General features: G+C 38.5%; 1 protein-coding gene across 3 annotated transcripts in view; it reads left to right on the forward strand.

Moving 5' to 3' along the window:
* The window catches only part of LOC114046192 (rho guanine nucleotide exchange factor 7), a 317431-nt gene that overhangs the window by 74800 nt on the left and 225442 nt on the right, over window positions 1-17189 (forward strand). The window lies entirely within an intron of this gene.

The raw sequence follows: 17189 nt of genomic DNA on the forward strand, positions 1-17189 counted from the left end.
AAAATCATTTACTTTTTTGAGTTTTGTTGTTTGGTACTTCTCTTTGACTTGAATGTATGACCTCATTGTTGTTGGAATACCTGGAGCAGGACTTGGTAATTAAATTACTTTGGTAGCTATGTGTTGATATTAACATTTTTTGCCCTTTTCTCACTTTTGTTTTTAGATTTTGCTTAAAAATTTTATTGTAAACTTAAATAAATGCCCCCTCCTCTGGCCATTTCTCTATATATAGTAGAACACAAAGAGGATTGAAAATGAGATTGTGAATTTCCATTTTATACCACTTAGAAAAAAGAATATATAATAAATTCCACACATTACTTTCAAAACTGCCCTCCTTGTTTGTGCTTTTTCCTGAACTTGCTTCTGTTCTCTTCTGTGTATTTTAAAGAGTCAATTTTTATTTATAAAATAAAATTCTCTATAAGATAAAATTCTCTTTGTATTGCTTACCCACTTCTCAGAGAACTATCCTTTATAACAAAGTTTTTTTTCTTTTTAAAAAAGTTTTATTGATTTTTTTTTTTCAGCCAAAGAGAAAGTTTATTAGAACATTTGTAAAGACTGTGGGAGAGATCTAGGAGAGGCCAGTTCTGCTTTTTAAGATATTCTTCTCCTCATTGACTTTTTGGACCTCTTTTTCCATTTGGCCAATTTTATTTTTTTTAAGGTGGTGTTTTCTTCAGCATTTTTTCTTTTTATGTCTCCTTTCCCAAGCTGTTGACTTGTTTTTCTTGATTTTCTTGCATCACTCTCATTTCTCTTCCCAATTTTTCCTCTACTTCTCTTAATTGATTTTCAGAATCCTTTTTGAGCTCTTCCATGGCCTGAGACCAATTGATATTTTTCTTGGAAGCTTTAGAAATAGGGAGCTTTGACTTTGTTGTCTTCTTCTGAGTGTGTGTTTTGGTCTTCCTTGTCACCATAGTAACTTTCAATAATCAGAGTTTTTCTCCTGTTGTTTGCTCATTTTCCCAGCCTGTTTCTTGACTTTTAACTCTTTGTTAAAGTAGGGCTCTCTTCCAGGGTGGAGGATGTACTGTCCGAAGTTTCAGTGGTTTCGTGCAGCTGTTTTCAGAAGTACTTATAGGGAATCTGTAAGTTTTAAGTTTTTCCAAGGCAGTATGATCTGAGGAGAGGTATTTTCTACTCTCCTGGCCTGTGCTCTGGTTTGTGAGCAACCACGAGCACTCTTTTCTGCCTTGAAACTGTGAGGAGGATCCCTGCTCTCCTGTGACCACAAGCTCTCCTGTGCTAGTGCTCCTACTTGCCCTGGGACTGCCACCTAAGACTGTGACCTGGATCCAAGTGTGGGCAAAGCAACAGAGTCCTGTCTCATTGCTAGCAAAAGACCCCTGTAATCTTCTTCTGACCAGTTCTTTAACCCCTTTATAGTCTGTGAGTTGAGAGCTCCAAAAGCAGCCTTTGCCTCTTAAGTAACTCCTGAGGCCTTCTCCTGGTTTGCTGTAGCCAGGGCTGTGTTGGCACAGCCCGTGCTGGACTGTGCTCCACTCTCACCCGGGTTCGGCAGACCTTTCCTGCTGACCTTCTGAGTTGTCTTTGGCGTCCGTGGGCCGTGAGGTCTGGAAACCACCACTGCTGCCAATGATTGACTCATCTTTTTGTGTGTTCTAGTGCTGTAGAATTTGCTTAAATTTTTTAGGGTATTTGGAGGGGTTTGGGTGAGAACTCAGATGAGTCCCTGCCTTTACTCTGCCATTTTGGCTCTGCCTCCCCTGAGATTCTATTCTAATGCTTTCTCTGTATTGATTATTTCTAGTTTATCCTGTATATAGGTTGTACGTATGTAATTTGTTTGCGTGTTGTTTCCTCAGTTATTCTCTGAGCTCCTTCAGACCAGGGACTGTCTTTGGCCTTTTGTTGTATCCCCAGTGCTTAGCATAGTGCTGGTAGATAATGGGTGTTTAATAAATGTTTATTGACTGATTTTTTTTTTTTGTGGAGTCAGAATTAGTCTTTATGATTTTGTAGCATTTAGTTTTGATTATTTTTTGTTCTTTGCTTTTGCATTGTTGTAATCATTGTTCAGTTTTTAATAGTTCACATGCCTCTTCATTCTTTACAATACTTTGTAGCTTTCGTATTAATTTCTTAAAGTACAATAATACTCCATTAAACTGACACAGCACATGTTTCAAGGAAAGTAGAAGCCCATTGTGTAAGACAACATGTAGGGTTTCTTTGGTAGACGTTATTTCTAACTACAGCTTATATCTCTCCAGAGTGGTGTGTAATTCTTGACAATTACTTGTGCATTCTTAATTAGGTGGTTGATTTTTAAGAGTAGAAAATTTGCCTTCCCCAAGTAGGGCAACTTTCAACTTCTGCTTCCAGTAGTTCTAAGTTTATGTTTATGAATAAATAGATACTTAGTGATGCTGAACTGGGTCTGGGCCAGTCATTTTTACCTTGCATGAATTACTTGTCTATCTCCATGAGAGTTTGAAGAAGCGGTGATGGATATTATTGCCTACAGTGAGAGTAGGGGACTGCTTTGAAGTAGATGAGGGAGTGCCATTTCTGGTCTTCTTGGGCCATGATGAACTTATTTCTTCGAAGCCCTTGCATGACTTGTTCTTGATTTTCCAATGTGACCTTTTGTGCATTAGAACAAAATATTGATTTCTTCCTCTCTTTCTCTCATTTCCCATCCCAGAGATTTTTCCTTCTTTTGATAATTCTTTTTTTAATTTTAATTTTTAAAAAATTTTTTTCTTTTTTTTCCCCTTCTTTTGAACTCTTAGCATTTTCTTTCTCTATATCTGTCATATACTTTCACACATTTTCTTTTGTGTTATGTTTATTAGTTGTAGCTGTGTTATTCACTCTCACTTTAGGGAATCTAAAACAGGTAGTGCAATGGATAGAGCACTGTTACTAGAGTTAGGAAGACCTGAGTTCCAGTATGACCTCAGACATGTACTAGCTGTTTGACTCTGGGCAAGTCACTTAACCTCTGCTTGCCTTAGTTTCTCATCTGTAAAATAGGGATAGTAATAGCACCTACCTTGCAGGGTTGTTGTGAGGCTCAAATGAGATAAAAATTATAAACTGCAAAAAAACAGTGCCTGACACATAATAAGCACTATATAAATGTTTGCTGTAATGATGATGATGATGAAGGACCATGACTTATTCATCTTTATGTACCTCTCAGTGTACCTCTCTTGGACTTTGGCAAATGATAGTCACTTAGTAAATGTTCATTGAATTAATTTTATTTATGCCTTGTAAAATTTGAATTTAAACGAATTCAGTTCAACAGATATTTAATTAAGCCTCTCAAACCTTTCCCCTTTTCAGTACATTTTCCACAAAGTTACTAAAGTGATACTCCAAAAGCACGTCTGACCATGTCATTCCTCTTCTCAGTGAACTCTAGTGGGTTACTGTTACTCCTAGGGTCAAATACAAACTCTTCTGTTTGACATTTAAAGCCTTCTACAACTTGGCTCCAACCTATCTTTCCTGCCCTGTTACTCTGCTTTACGTATTCTTTGGTGCAGCCAAACTGGTCTTTGTGCTATTCCTCACACATGGCATTTCATCCTCTGTTGTGGTGCCTCTGTACAGGCTGTGTCCTATGTCTGCCTCAAATACTCTCCCTTTTTACCTGCATCTCTTAGTATCTCTTGTTTTCTTGAATGCTTCACATGTCATAGGAGCTTAATAAATGCTTGCTTGCTTGCTTGCTTGCTTGCTTGATTCTGTGTCCAAGACTCTGTGCTAGGCCCCAGGGATCGAAAGACAAATATTCTTGAGCAGGGAGGAGTATAGTCAATCCTGTTTTTTAAGATTGTTTTGGCAGCTGGGTAGAGTATGGTTTGGAGATGAAGGAGATCTGATTCCAATCATAATGTGTCAACAGTGTAAAAAAGAGGATGAGGGCCTGAATTGGGGTGGTGGCTGCTGTGGGAGTAGATGTGGGAGTTTTTTTGGAGGTAGAATTGACAGGTCTTGATAGCTGATTTAGATAGGGGCAGTGGTGCATGGAGGGGAGGGTAAGGGAGAGGAAAAGAGTACAGGTTAATGTGGAATCCTCTGCATTGGAGTTGTCAAACTCAAATAGAAACATATCCCTGCAGGCTGCCTATGTTGTGTCATGTTTTTATTTACTTTATTAAACATTTCTCAGTTATATTTTAATCTGGCTCCAAGTTGCCCAGGGATTTTGACATCTTTTTTTCTATATCGGGATGGAGTAAATGCTTGTTTAACTTTTTTCATTGAAGTTTAGGGAAGGACCTAACATAGTAGTTGGCTGTCTTGTGCTAGAGTCTTAAAATATGTACAGGTCTGTATAGAGTTATGCATCAATACATAGTGGCAGCCATAAATTATAGAATTAATATCTAAAAGCAGGGTCTGATGACTCCTGTATGCCAGCTTGTTTGTGACAGCACTAAATATCGAGACTAATTCTGTTGAGGTTTAGGGGTGTAGGGGTTCTGGGAACCCGAAATCATGACGTGTGGGTTCTGCCTAAAAGAATTCGACCCAAGTCTTCTTTCAGGCAAAGACAAGGTTTAATTAGAACATCCACCATGTTGGCCAGACTCTTAAGGAATCTAAGCATTTTGCAAGTGGGCCAGATCTTAAGAAAGAATCTCAGCCCATGATGGCTAGATTAAGAATCTCAGCACCTTAATGGAGACATGATGGACTTTATATACAGAAAGACTGTGGGAGGCATCTAGGAGTGGCCAAGTAGTTTGGGGTGACTGGAGGAGGGATCTAAGGAAGATCTGACTGGGAGTGGCCAGCAAGCTGGGGTGCACAGACAGCCAGGGACCTGAACCACTTGGCCAAGGGAGAATGGAGTCTAGATGGGATTAGGGGTGGGAAGTGGCCAGGGGCAACTGGGAGGTAGGAACAGAACTGGGAGATTGAAGGCCAGTTGCTAGGATTATAGCCTCAGGTGAACACCAGAGATTTGGCCAAGTGGGAAAGTCCAGGGTTTTTCCTTTTTGGGATCCAGATCCCAAAGACATGGTCTTTTCCTTTTAGAGGTTCAGATCCCATCCCCATCAATTCTACCTGGATGTTTTGCTCAGAAGGGCTTATAGCTGGCTCTATATAAATGATCATGGGGCCCTATATAGATGCAAATAATTCTCTAGGTAAAAAACATGCGTTTTCCTGTGGAGAGGTATGGTAATAATCTCATTGTACACTGTCATGGTCAGACCATAGCTGGGGGTATTGTGTTGAGTTCTGAGGAAGGACATTGATAAACTGAAGAATGTTCAAAAGGTCATCGAGGATAGTGAAGGACCTTGAATTTATGCCATTTGAGGATCTGGGAATGTTTAGCTTGGAGAAGAAGGCTCAAGAAAGTCACGATAACTGTTTTCAAGTACTTGAAAGACTGTCATAAGGTAAAGGGATTAGATTTATTCTACTTGGGTCTTAGAGGGCAGAACTAGATGTTGCCAAGAAGCACATTTAGGCTTGATGTAAGAAAAAACTTCCTAGTACTTACAGGTGGTAAAAAAAGTGAATTTGGATTGTAATGTGTTCCTCATCAGAGGTCTTGAAGCAAAAGCTGGATGACCACTAATCAGATTGGTTGTAGAGGGGATTCTTTTTTTTTTTTTTTGTTGTGAGTTGGATTAGATGGCTGCTGGGGTTCTTGCCAATTCTGAAATTATGTGATTTGGCTTTTTTCTTAGTTTTTGAACAATAATGCTATGATTTTGGCCAGTTTAAAGAAGAGTTGTTTTATGAGGGTAAATATTTTTATTCTGGCACTGCCCCCCGCTCTGCGCCCCTCCCCCCAACTTTTGCTCTTAGAAGAGCTGCTTGAGTCTTGATAGCATATTCATGAGAATGCTGGAGAAACATAATTACCTCTGATTCTAAGTGGATAAAGAATTTTGCAACAATTTTATTATTGTGTCTTTTAACTTCATCCTTTTCTCCTTTGCTCTCTCCCTCCTCCTTTTCCCCAACCCAAGGTGTCAATCTGGTAAAACTGGTTTCTTTTTACATTCTAGTTTTCTTCCCCAGCTCAAAACAAAACACAACAAAAACCCAAGTCCCTCCTGTTTCATTGAAAGGGAAAATGTTATCTTCTTTTCCTGACAGCACCTGCCCTGGAGGAGTATGTATTCCTGGAGAACTCTTTTATGTCCTGGGAACCAGCTAAGGCCCTGACTCCCAGGGAATATTTAACAAAAACCATCTTAGCTTGAAGTACTAGTTCGAGCTAAATAGGAAGTTTAAAACAGTTTTTTCCTTAAAAAGAGGTTTAAACCATCTTCCGGTTAAATAGGGAAAATGTTTATTATGTCTATTGCTAATTTATTCCTTAGATTGAGAGAATGTTATGGTATTTAGCATAGTGACAATACAAATCTTTTTTCCCCTTTGCTTTGTGGCTGACGAAATCTTCCTATTCCTTGAAAGGTCTTAGTAGGCAGGCCTTTTGAAAGCATTTAAAGGAGATCAACTAGGTACAGCCACGGATTCAGAAGTAAGCAGATCATAAATTCATTGGGAAGAAAGGGATGGTGCTTCTCAATATCCTGATAGAAGATATAATGTGTGTGTATAATATAACCATGTAAGGCAGATTGAGTGCTATAGGAGGGGGGTACATGTGGTACTTCTATGGTGGTACAGAGGAGGGAGACCCCCCTTAAGGCTGAGGTATCAAGACTTTATTAAGGAAGTGGGTCTTGAAAGGTTAGTTGAATAAAATATATTTTTTGGATTCTTAGTGGAATAATTCTGTAAAGAAAAAGCACATTTGGATAAAAGCCACATTCTGCTTTAGTGACATTCTCCCTTCATTCTCTTTCCCTCATCCTCTATACCTTTTTGCTTATTACCTTTCCTTTGAGCCGGAGTCCTTGATAGCTAAATTTCACTTTTTTGACTATGGAATTTGGAAAAACTCTTGACTAGGGATTACTTGGATTTCACAGGAGCGGTCCTAAACATTAGTAATAATAGTGCTTGATTACTTGAGAAATTTTGGCCCTAAAAACTAAGGGCATCTGATAACTGTGTGTGCACTGAGGCCAGGTCAGGTGTCTCCCCTGTGCATAGGGATCTTCTACCACTTCCTATAGCCTCTGGTGAGGAGACAGCAGACCATGGCAGCACTTGTGGCCTGAGCCTTCTAGCTCCTGCTGGGCACAGTGCCACTTGAAGAAGGCTGCTAGGGGCCAGGCTGGGCATCTTCCATCTGCCCCAAAGCAAACACTTCTATCTACCAGCCACAAGGCATCTTCCACCTCCTACTCCCAGCCCAATCTCCCAGCTGGGATGTGGATAAACTCCAGTGCAAACCTTCCTTCAGCTTCAGGCCTCCCATCTCCTGCTGGACCTGTCCTTTGAAGGTACATGAGTGAGTGGTGCCCTCCAATCAATAATGAACCTTCTCACACCTGGTCATGCCTTTCACATCCCAGTGATTCTGAACACCTGTAGATTGTCGCCCAAACCCCCTTTCACATCACTACCACCTGATTCCTCATTCCCATCCCTTTCAATACTCCCACCCCAAAGTTTCATCTTAATTCCATCTAGCCCTTCTGCTGTGCCTTCTGGAATACCTGTTCCATAGGCAACTAACTTCCCTTCATCTTAAATATATTCCTCTCCCACTCCTTCCATCTGACCATAATTTATTAGTTTTACCCTCTTCCTCCATCTTCCCTTACATAACCCTACTGTTTATCTGCACTGCGTTCTCCAATCCCTTAACCCCTCATTTCTCACCCAGGCCATCTCCTCTGCATTAGCCTTTCTTCTCTCTTCTCCCCATATTGACTCCTTGGTGAATCAATTCAGTTCAATTCTATACTGTCTTTCTCTTTTGAATCTCTAGCCCCCTTATCATATCACTGATTACACCCAGCCAAACTTCAGCCTTGGTTGACTCTCACCATCCTTTGTCTTCTCTCCTATACAATGCTGAACAAAGGTAGAGAAAAATCATGCATCTGTTCTGACTGGGTCCATTATAAATTTATGTTATCTAACTGCAACTGGACCCTCACTGTTGCTAGGCAATCCTACTGTGCCTCCCTTATCAACTCACTATCTTGCTCTCCACAGTGTCTCTTTCAAACTTTTCTGTCCCTCCTCAGACCTTTCGTGGTTCCTCCTCTTCTGAGTCTTAGCTGAGAACATTGCCACATATTTTACAGAAAAGATTGAAGCCATTTTCTATGAACTCCCTCTTCCTTATCTCCTATCACTCAAGTGCCTTCTGTCACCTTCTTCCTCATCCTGTCTTACATGACGAAGTGCCCCTACTCCTTAACTAAGTCCAACCCTTCTACATGTTGAAGTGAAACCACTCATTCTGTCCTATCTCCTCTAACAGATGGCCTCTTCTTTCATTTCTACTCTATTTTATTTTCAATCTTTCCTGGTCTGCTGGCTATGTTCTACTGCCTGCTGATGTCTTCCCTATGCTGAAAAATTCCTGACTTGATCCTTCTATCCTCGCTAATTATCATCCCGTATTTCTTTTGCTCTTTGTAGCCAAACTCCTTCCAAAGGCCATATGCAATAGGTGCCTCCATTTCCTCCCTCCCTCTTTTTTAGCCCTTTATAATTTGGCTTCTGACCTTATCATTCCCACTGAAATTGTTTTCTCCAAAGTTACTAATCTTAGTTGTCTTTTCTCAATCCTCATTCTCCTTGACCTCTCTGCATCTTTTGACACTGTTGATGTCTTTCTCCTTGATGCTCTTCTCTCTCTTGGTTTTCCAGATACCTCTCCTAGTTTTTCTTCTACCTTTCTGACTGCTCCTTCTCTGTCTCCTTTGCTGGATCCTTCTCCAGATCGCCTCTTCCAACTGTAGGTGTCCTTCAGTTCTGTCCTGGGCCCTCTTCTCTTCTCCTTTTACACTACTCACTTGGTAATCTCATCACCTTTCATGGATTTAATGTCTCTTTATGCTGATGATTATCAAATATGACTTTCCTATCCCAGTCTCTCTGCTGAGCTCCAATATCACATTTCCAATTGTCTTTAAGACATTTCAAACTGGATGTTCAGTAGACATCTTAAACTCAGTAAGTCCAAAACAGAACTCATCCTTCCACCTTCCCTATTACTATAAAGGCCAACACGATCCTCCCAGGCCCTCAAGCTCACAATATAGGTAGGAGTTGTCTTGGATTCCTTGCTGTCTTTCACCCTCCATATCCAAGCTTGTTGCCGAGACCTGTGAATTTCACCTTTGCAACATCCCCTTCTCTCCTCTGACCCTGCCACTACTCTAATGTAGGCTCTTAATACCTCAAACCTTGATTTTACAGTAGCCTGCTATGGGTCTGCCTACCTCAGGTTTCTCCCCACCCCAGACAATGCTCCAGCCATTGAAGTAATTTTCCTAAAGTGCTGGTATGATCATGTCACCTCTCTCTCCCCCTCCCTCCATTCAGTAAAATCCAGTGGCTTCGGGATCAAATACAAAATGTTCTGTTTAGCAAACAGAACCCTTCATAACTTACCTCCCTCCTACTTTTCTAGTCTTTTTATACTTTATTCCCTGACATGTATTCTTTGACTCAGTGATGCTGGCTTCCTGACTATCCCATGAACAAGACACTCCTTTTCTCCGCTCCTGGAATTCTCTTTACCTAGTTTCTGGATAATTTAATCATTTTACTAATAAGGCCTTTGGCCATCTCTCTCAGTTTATATACCATTTAAAGAGTAGGTGTTCCTGATGGGGTAACAATCAACTCTGATTGGATAACCCAATAGGAAGTAAGCTATATTAAAATGAGGGTTTTGGGGTATGTGACCTGTGTCACGCAAATCTTGGGCAAAGAGACATCAATTTCCATATCATTTGTTAAGACCAAAGAGAGGATCCACATTTTTCCAGACCTGTTTGAGCAGACACAATGAGCAGGAATACACCTGTTAGCCGTTAGCCCAGACATAGAATTTCTTTTACTGTCTTTTAGATCTTGGCCTGGGTGAATCTTTGAGAGAGATTTCCCACACTGGTTAGTTTCTGGATGAAGAAGTAGAAAAGGGGAAAAATCTTGATCCTAATACAATAGTTAGTTATTAAACATAAGAGAAAATATTCATTTCTCACAGTGCTAATTAAAATCCTGCCTTCTACAGGAAGCCTTTCCCCAACCCCTTTCAATTTCAGTGCCTTCTCTTATTCCTATTTATTCTGTACATTGCTTGCTTTCTACATATTTGCTTGCATGTTGTCTCCCCCATTAGATTGTAAGCTCCTTGAAGGCAGGGACTGTCTTTGCCTCTTTTTGTATCCCTAGAGCTTAGTATAGTGACTAGCACATAATACGTACTCAGTAAATATTGATTGATTGATTGATTGATTGATTCCTTCCTTATTTCTACTGCTGGAGTATCTAATGCAAGAACACTTCTGTCCTGTTAGTAGGGCTTATAGGGCACAATGAAAAATCAGAACTTCAGGTTCAGCCATTTATTTTTGCTTGTCAGACTGTGGAGATGTAAGAGAGAGAGATTATATGGGAGGGCTACTATGTTTCCTGTTGCTATAGAAGTGGAGAAGACTCAATGAAGGTGAGAGACAGAGCATAAATTACTCTGAAACATTATTTTCCAGTTACTTTCTCTTCTCTTACTCTTACTCTGCTTTTCTTTTTTTCCTTTATTGCTGCCTGGAATCTACTTCCTTGTAGTTCTGCATTCCCTCTTCTTCTTGCTCCCTTCCTTCAAGTTAGAAAAGTAGAAAATGAAAAAAAAGTCTTTTAAAAAGCATTTTCCCTAATTCTTCCTTCATACTAGAATATCTCATTTTCCCTTCCTTAAAACTACTAGTTCCTAGGAAACATCCTATGTCCCAATGACTCCAATTCTCCTTGATACTTCTCCCTACTTCCCTTTCCTCAAACATTAATTAAAGAACTAAAGCACTTCAAGATGTTTTGTTAAGGTGTGGGTAGAGGGGAACCTACTGCTAATTCTTCTAAGTTCTGTCCAGACTCTGAGGTTCTGTGATTCAATGATCCAGACATTATTGATGTTTATGTTAATGTTGTGGTTCATATATAAAATACGTTAAAGACAAGACAGTGGAGAACCTTTAATGAGCAATTGTTAGCTCTAACTCTGATTTGAGTCATGCAGAGTTTTTCTGTTTTTGACTGCTAGGTGGCACAGTGGATGGAGTCCCAGGCCTAGAGTCAGGAATGTGGTCCCAGACACTTACTAGCTGTGTGACCTTGGGCAAGTCACTTAACCCTGTTTACCTCAGTTTTCTCATCTGTAAAATGAGCTGGAGAAGGAAATGGCATACTTTTCCAATATCTTTGCCAAGAAAATCCCAAATGGGGTCAAAAAGAATTGGACACAACTGAAAACAACTGAATAGCAATAAATTTTTTTTTTTTTTAATTTCGTTAAGTGATAACTGGTCCCTTTTATCTTTTTTTCTACTTTGAAAAACAGTTGTAAATGCCTGATTTTCTCATAACTATCTGCCGGTAGATTCACTCTTCTGGTTTTTAAGTTAGAAGTATAAAGTAACATTAGTATTATTATAGTTTTGAATGGTCAAAAATGGTTCAGTGCATTTGGAAGAGGTCTTTCTGACCACTAACTAAAGAATTATAGAATCTTAGAATCTAGAGACACCTTAGAGGTTATCTAGTTTAACTTTCTACCCTGTGTAGGAATCCTTTTTACAACAACTCTGAGCAGTGGCCATTTGGCTTTGCTTGGGAATACTTCTCTATTGATAACTAGCTCATTCCCTTATTGGTGAGTCTGCTACCTTTTAAGACATCTTTTCTTTTTCTTTTTGTTAGAAAGTTCTTATATTGAGCCAGACAAGAGGCTTAGCAAAGCAGTGTGGACCAAAGAGATTAGGAGTGTCCTGTACTGTATCTTGGTGTGTTTGTCCAGGAAATGCAGTGAGAATGAAGGCTTTTTAAACAAGCTATATGTATTGGTTACCTATTTACTTGTCACTACCATATTCAAAAGCTTATATAGATGATCACTGTGAATGAAAAACAAATTGAACCTAATTTAAAGTTATAAAATTTAAAGTTGCTAAAAAAACAACAACAACAATATTTAGGCATTTTGGCCTATAACAGGACAACATTCTAGGTTACTCTTGATGTATTAATCATCACTGTTTAGGTATGATTTATAAGCCTTGAATTCGCCTTAACTTTTTCCATCTTGTCCACAGAAGTATCATGAGAGATGCTTTTTATAAAATGCTTTGCTGAAATCCATAGGTACTATGTCTGCAGCATTTCCATGATCTCTCAGTCAAATAACCCTTTCCAAAAAGGAAATGAGATTAGTTTGGCATGATGTATTCTTAATGAACCTATGCTGGTTTGTAGTGATCATTGCTTCTTTTTTCTTAAGTGCTCACAAACATTTATTTAATAGTTTGCAATAGAATTTTTTTTTTTTTTTGGTGAAGCAGTTGGGGGTTAAGTGACTTGCCCAGAGTCACACAGGTAGTGAGTGTTATGTGTCTGAGGCTGGATTTGAACTCAGGTCCTTGACTCCAGGGGTGGTGCTCTATCCACTGTGCCACCTATTTGCCCCCGCAATAGAATTTTTTAGCAAGATTCTTTTCAGACTCACTAATTTTTATAGTTTGAATTTACTTTCTTTCTACTTTTGAAAATTGGGAAAATATTTGCTTGTACTTTTTGTATTCTTCATGATATAAAGATGACCACACAATACCTGCTATAGTACCTTGCACTTAATACGTTTTTTTTTTAATGAAATGATTCAAGTTCTTTCAGTTTCTTAAGATATGCTTCTTCTGGACAAGGTGGTTTGAACTCTTTTAAGGCAGCTAGGTATTCTCTTAATCTTTTACATCATGCTTGTTCTACACTTTCCATTTTGAAGTAAATGGATAGGTTGACGTAAGACAAATGATCAGGAGGCAACTGCTTATCAACAACTGGACAAAACTCTAGTGAGCAGATGTAAGAAATCTTTTTAGGACAGGGGATGTCAATGTGCAGTATCTCAGTCCCATGAGCCATGAGTCCATTATCTTATCCAAATCTCTCAATACTCTCCCACTCATATCCTTTCCCCTCGTGCATGGTCCTTTTACTACTTTGCTACTCATGGTACCTTCAAGTTCTAATGCTATATTTTTTTCTCCCTCATCCTGGCATTCAGTGTTCTTTTATGAACTCTTGCAAAGTCTTGCCTCCACTTTTCCACTTTCCTTTTGGAGAAGGATACCAAGCAGATAAACTAACATAACTTTTTTTTCTTCTTTTAAAATTTTTAAAAAATTATTAATTTATTTTCAACTTTTACTTCCATAAGCTTTTGAGTATTAAATTTTTCCCCCTCCATGCCCACCCCCCTCCCCAAGACTGTGTGCAGTTTGATATAGGCTCTACATATACATTCCTATTAAACATATATTCACATCAGTTATATTGTAAAGAAGAATTAGAACCAATAAGAACCACAAGAAAGAAGAAACAAAACAAAACAAAAGAGAAAAAAAAGAGTAGTATGCTTCAATCTGCATTCCAACTCCATAGTTCTTTCTCTGGATGTGGATAGCATTTTCCATCATGAGGCATTTGGAGATGTCTTAGATTTTTGCATTGCTGAGAAGAGCTAAGTCTATCAGTTTGTTATTGCACAATGTGGCTGTTACTGTGTACAGTGTTCTCCTGGTTCTCCTCACTTCACTCAGCATCAGTCCATATAAGTCTTTCCAGATTTTTCTGAAGTCCACTTGCTCATCATTTCTTACAGCACAGTAGTATTTCATTACATTCATATACCACAACTTGTTCAACTATTCTCCAGTTGGTGGGCATGCCCTCAATTTCCAATTCTTTGCCACCACAGAAAGAGCTGCTATAAATATTTTTGTACATGTGGGCCCTTTTCCCATTTTTATGATGTCTTTGGGATACAGCCTTAGAAGTGCTGTTGCTGGGTTAAAGGGTATGCCCCTTTTTTATAGCCCTTTCGGCATGGTTCCAAATTGCTCTCCAAAATGGTTGGATCAGTTCACAACTCCACCAACAATGTATTAATGTTCCAATTTTCCCACATCTTCTCCAACATTTATCATTTTCCTGTTTTGTTATGTTAGCAAACATGACAGGTGTGATGTGGTACCTCAGAATTGTTTTAATATGCATTTCTCTAATCAATAGTGATTTAGAGCAAAAAATATTTTATTTTAAAAATATTATACATAATCAGCTTTTTAAACAGCCCAGATGTTCTTTATCTTCCACACTCCTCTCCCCCTCCCACCCCCCAATGAGAATGAGAATGAAGGAAAAACAGAATCCTTGTTACAAACACATATTGTATAGGCACAAGGCAAACAAATTTCCATCTTGGTCTTGGCCTCCCCCCCCCCCCAACTCCCAAAAAGCAAAGATGCTCTGAGTCTTTTACCTCTCTGTCAGGTAATGGGTAGCATGTTTTCATCATTAATCCCCTGGAATTGTGGTTGGTCATTGCGCTGATCAGAGTTCCTAATTCTTTCAAAGTTGTTTGCCTTTGCCATATTGTTGTCTTTGTATAAAATTGTTCTCCTGGTTCTGTTTACTTCATTCAGCATCAATTCACATAAGCCTTTTCAGGATTCTCTGAAACCATCCCCTTTAAATTTTTTTACCCAAATCATTCTGGTTCTCACTGGTTGGTCAATAGTAAGTCCCAGCCCAAGCCTCACTTGGTAATTGTTTGGGTTTTGAAGGCTCAGAGTGAGTATAAATAGCAGTTGTTTCTGTTTTGCCCAGAAACCTTTGAGGATCTTTTTTTTTTTTTTTTGACTAGGCAAAAGAGGCCATTTTTTGCCTCATTTCTTACCTAGCCTTAATCACTGAATGGGTGTTGCCTCAGACAGACTGAGACTTGGGAAAGACCTCAGCTTAAAAAGACCAAGGTCTCCCACTGCATGGGAGGCCATCTCCAGTTGTCCTGATCTAAATCTTGCCTCTGTGCCCAGGTGGCTCAGAAGAGAGAGAGGCTGGTGACTCTCCACAGCCCTGCCTCACTTAAATCTAATTCATTTGCAAATCAAGACATCACCTTCCTGATGTCATTGAACCTCTTCCAGAATGAAGGACAAACAATAACAACAACAGTACAATAGTATTCCAGCATAAAAACCATAACTTATTCATCCATTCTCCAATTTTTGGGCATCTCCTCAGAGTTCCACACTTTGCCAGCTCAAAAAGAGCTATATTAGTTATATTTTCATACATCTTTAGGTTTTGTTTTTCTTCGAACTAATCTCTACCTTAATCTACTTTTCTTTCTAATCCTCTCTTCTTCCTTTTTCCTCCTATTATCCTTTTAAGTGGGTGTATTTTTGTTGGGTGAGGAAGGCAGTTCACTTCTGAGTGAGGTTTTAGTATCTACTGTTCCCCCCCCCACACTCTCTTTTTTGTTTTAAATGTCTACTTGCACACTTTGATTATGTGTGATAATTTTTCCTAACTTTCTTTTCACTTCCTGTACCTTTCTCCTTGTATTCCTCTTCTCTCCTTTCATTCTGCTTGGAATAATTAAAGCTCCCCCTATAGGATTACATCAGTGTTGCTGGGTAAATAATTCTTGGCTGAAAACCTATATTCTTTGTCTTCTGGAAAATAATATTCCAGTCTCTCTGCTCTTTTATAGCAGTAACTGCTAAATTGTATATGATCCTCATTCTTTCTGGATGCTCCCCCCTCCCCCCTTTTTTTTTTAAACCTAGAAGCTCTGGATTTTGGCTACATTGTTCCTGGGAGTTTTCTTTTTAGGCATACTTTCAGGAGGTGATCAGTGGATTCCTTCTATTTCTACTTCACCCTCTGAGAGTTTCTGAGAGATCTGGGCAGTTTTAAGATTTTTTTAGTAAGAGTTTTGCATTTAAAATAACAGTAGACAGCATAAAATTTCTGGGAGTATACTTGCTGAAACAAAGCCAGAAACTACATGAACCTAATTTTAAAACACTTTTTTATACAAATAAAGTCAGATTTAAATAATTGGAGAAATATTAATTGCTCATGGGTAGATAGAAACAGTAAAATAAAAATCTACCTAATCTACTTATTGAATGCCATCCCAATTAAATTACCAAAAAATTATTTTATTGAGCTAGAAAAAATAATAAAATTCACTTTGAAGAACAGAAGAAGAATATCAAAGGAATTAATGAAAAAATGTAAAGGACGGAGGCTTAGCAGGTCTTAAACTACATTGTAAAGCAGTAATTATCAGAACAATCTGGTACTGGCCAAGAAATAGAAAGATAGATCAGTGGAACAGAGGAGACATATAATATGTTGTAGGAAATGATTATAGTAACCTTATGTTTGACAAATGTGTTTGACAGATGTAAAAATTTAAGCTTTTGGGATAAGAATTCACTATTTGGTAAAAATTGTTGGGAAAACTGGAAAGCAGTCTGACAGAAATTGAGTATAGACTAATATTTTATATCATTTACCAAGATACGGTCAAAGTGGATTCATGGTCTAGATACTTAGGAAGATGTGATAAGTAAATTAGAAGAACATGAAAGATATTACTTATCAGACTTTTGGATAGAAGAAGATTTTATGAATAAATGAGATAGAGAGCATTGTGAGATGTAAAATGGATAATTTTGATTACATTAAATTAAAAAAATTTTTGTACAGTAAAGCCAATGTAGCCAAGATTAGAAGGAAAGCAGAAAATTGGGAAAAAATTTTTATAGACAGTTTCTCAGATAAAGGTCTCACATCTCAAATATATAGAGAACTTTGTCAAATTTAAGAATATGAATTATTCATTTATCATGAGTTATGTTAAGTGGTCAAAGGATATGAATAGGCAGTTTTCAGAAGAAGAAATCAAAGTTACATATGGTCATATGAAAAAATGCTCTAAGTCATCGATTAGAGAAAAGCCAATGAAAACACCTTGGAGATATCATCTCACACTTATCAGATTGGCTAAAATGATAGAATGGGAAAATGACAGATGTTGGAGAGGATGTGAAAAAGTTGGGACACTAATATACTGTTGGTGGACCTGTGAATTGATTCAACTGTTTCGGAGAGCAATCTGGAATTGTGCCCAAAGAGTTATTAAACTACCTATATACCCTTTGACCCAGCAATACCACTATTAGGTCTGTTTCCTGAAATATTTATAGTAGCCCTTTCTTATTGTG

This window comes from Vombatus ursinus, unplaced genomic scaffold (assembly GCF_900497805.2).
Source record: "Vombatus ursinus unplaced genomic scaffold, bare-nosed wombat genome assembly UNPS02014781.1, whole genome shotgun sequence".
Lineage (NCBI taxonomy): Eukaryota > Metazoa > Chordata > Mammalia > Diprotodontia > Vombatidae > Vombatus > Vombatus ursinus.